The sequence below is a fragment of the Stegastes partitus genome, unplaced genomic scaffold, assembly GCF_000690725.1.
Source record: "Stegastes partitus isolate 25-593 unplaced genomic scaffold, Stegastes_partitus-1.0.2 Scaffold657, whole genome shotgun sequence".
NCBI lineage: Eukaryota > Metazoa > Chordata > Actinopteri > Pomacentridae > Stegastes > Stegastes partitus.
Genome location: NW_007578388.1, coordinates 270,132 through 273,477, shown reverse-complemented (window position 1 = coordinate 273,477; position 3,346 = coordinate 270,132).

Sequence of the window (3,346 nt, the reverse complement as noted above, 5' to 3'; positions counted from 1 at the left end):
GCAGGAATCAGCGGACGTCTTTATAACGGAGTAAATTGATGTCAGATGTTGTCAAGAATGCAAATTCAGCGTTAACGTTGCGTCCTCCATCTCTGCAAAGTGGCTCTTTGTCATCGTTGCGCTGTGGCAGCAGATAGATCTTTGTGCAGCAGAAATCGATGGAGAGCTAAAGAGAGTCACGGGTTAATGTGGAGGAACGCAGCGCTGCAAACATCCATCACTGCACTGTAAAAAATTATCTTAATCGCGTTTAACTGCACTTCCTCTGAACCGTTGAGTGTTATTTTGTTAAATTACAGAAATTTGCACTTCAAAAATCTGTAACTTGGCAGCCATAAAATTACAGTTTTTACTTATATTTAAATCAGCAAAAAAATCATCATTTAGAATTATTGTGATTTTTTAAAATAATTTTTTAAATTGTTACTGTCCAGAGTTTCCCTGTTTTCTGAGGTTACAGATAATATCTAGAAAAAACACACAAAACAGCATTAATTTAGATGTTAACTCTATAAAACAAAACTGTAGATGTCATCCACATAAAAGTTTAGAATTTATGATTATTTATTATCAGTCGATGTTGATATACAGAAACATTTTTTTGTAATTAAACTTTTAAAAATATAATTGATTTACGGCCATTTGATGTTATTTTGCATCTATTCCCTGTTACATTACTGGAATATTTCTATTAAAATTACAGAAAAAAGTATTGATTTGCATGTTGACTATTGACAAACTGTAAATGATGTTTAGCAAATAGTGCTTTATTCTCTGACAGTTTGCAACCACAAAAGTACAACATTGAACTGCATTTAAATCAACTAAAAATGTTTGATTTTTCATCTGTTTGCTGCTATTTTCACCGTTTTTACATTTTTTTGACTTTACAGTTTCCATGTACTTTTTTGGACAATATTTTTGGTGTCCTTGCTGCCAGATTTTTACATTTTTTTCTATGTAGTGAAGAGAGATCAACCAGACACATGACATCAGTATCATCCCTCATTTAATATTCAAACTGTGTTTTTAAGTCGACACCAACTGTGTGTTCACCTCTTGTTCCTTTTATTATTTCAGACAGATTTAAGAAACCCTGGTTCTGTTCTCCTGCTCATATTAAACCAACATCTCTCGTATTACAGCGTCTGAATTAACTTCCCTACATCTCCTCTGTGTGTTTACAGCTCTGTACACCTGCAGTTAATCCGTCAGGATGCAAATCAGCTGATCGTTGTCGTCGATTTCCTGTCCGTTGATCAGAGCAGACGAAGCCTCTTGGTCATTGAATTAACATAATCAATCACGGCGGCGCTCGTTCGTTATTTCAGCTGCTGTCTTTATGACAACGTGTGAAACCTTCAGACGATCTGCTGCATCTTCAACAAACGTGTTTTGATGAATTCTGTGACTTTTGTTGCTGTTTTGTGAAATAACCTCGACTTATGTCAGCTTTAACTGAATGTGTTCTTGTTGTTTTTCTACACAATCGTGTCGTGTTTACAACCCATGTTCTCCCAAACAGGAAGCTGCTGCACATCTGTCTGTTCAATAGAGAACCTTATAACTCAGCTCAGTCCCAAAGCTTCACCTCCTCCTCTGGCGCTGCTGACTCAGCTCCTACCAGCTTCACCCTCGTCTCCTGCTCCTCCTCTAATCCTCAACCTCAGGACAATGGAGATCAGAAGGTTGACTTGCAAACTGTGTAAGAGGAATTCAAGCAGGAGAACATCAGACAAATCCTCAATTAAAGCTTCCTCACTAACCACAGATCGTTTATCTCCTCTTTATGGACCTTGTGGTGCAGATAAGGTCAAAGGAAAACTGTGATTTCAGCAGAAAAAAAGGTGCTAATTAATCTCAGTTCTCCAACAATAAGACTCCAGTCTGCAGCTTCACAGTCAAACACTGGACTCGTCTCGCTGCACTGATCCGGTTCATTGAACTTCCATCTGACCTCGACTGTGAGCTGTGAAATCTCTGCAGGAAAACAAACTTTTCTTTCTTCTGTTGAGACACTTGAATTAGCATTTGGCTGCACTTAACTCAGTGTTAAAATCCAAGTCATTAGATGCATAAATCTGAAGAAAAACCCTCCTCAGAACATCTGGTTCTGTATCTGCAGCACCTTTATCTACTGCCCAGAGTTCTACCTTGAGACTATGAATATTCCAGAGTTCCAGGTCCTTGAAGTCCATAGAGGAGGGTCCAGATTTATCACTTTAATGGACTTTTTCCATCATTTCTGAGCCTCAGAACTTCATCAGTACAGCAGATAGACACATGACATTTAGGAGGAGGAACACATCTGAGTTCTGGTAGAAACTGACACCAGATCAGTTCTGGTCAGAACAAGTTCTAGCAGATCAAAGGTCTCAGTGTTTTCCTACATCTTGATAAGAGGCTCATCTTTGCACTATGATTCATTTTCTCTGGTTTACAGTCATTTTGTACAAGTTTCAAGACATTTTGGACGTTTTAAATCATTCAAGGCGAGTTTTGAGTTATTCTGGAGAAGTTTCAACATGTTTTTTGACAAGTTTTGAATTGTTCTGGACAGATTTTGATGCGTCTTGGACATGTTTTGGGACATTTAGGACGAGTTTTAAGGCATATTGGGTCATTTTAGCAAAGTTTCAAGACATTTTGGATGAGTTTTGAATTATTTGGTACAGCGTTTGAGTCTTTTTGAAGAGGTTTTTGTCATTATGGACAAATTTAAAGTCATTTGGGTTAAGTTTCAGGACATTTCGGATCATTTTTAAATCATTTTGGACTATTTTTCATCCATTTCATCAGTGCAGCAGATAGACACATGGCATTTGAGGAGGAAGAACACATCTGAGTTCTGGTAGTAACAGATCAGTTTGAATCCTGATCCTCCTCTATGGACCTCAAGGATCTGGAACTCTGGAATATTCACAGTCAGAAGGTAGAATTCTGCTTCAACTCTTTCGATCCTTTCCTCCACCTGCCTCTTTTCTTCTACTCTGTGATTTGAGCCGATCACATCCAGATGAAACTCTGCCCAGTCCTGCTTTGAATAATCGTGTTTCTCCAACTTTATTGTCCGTCAATCGAATCTTCATATTCTCTCTGACTGATGAGACTGAAAAGTGTCTCCACGTTGTATTAAACTTGATTTTGCGTCTGGATTCACTTTGAGGTTTGATTTGATTTGATTCTCTCTGATGTTTTTTTGCTACCGACATCAAACGGTCTTAAATCCGGCTGAAGTGTGTCTTCACAGACGAGGACATGAAGCTGCAGTAAACCATCAGCCTGATGGAAACGTGGCAGAGCTGAGCCTGAGAGCAGGTTTCTGTTTGATGCCCAGATGTTTGAT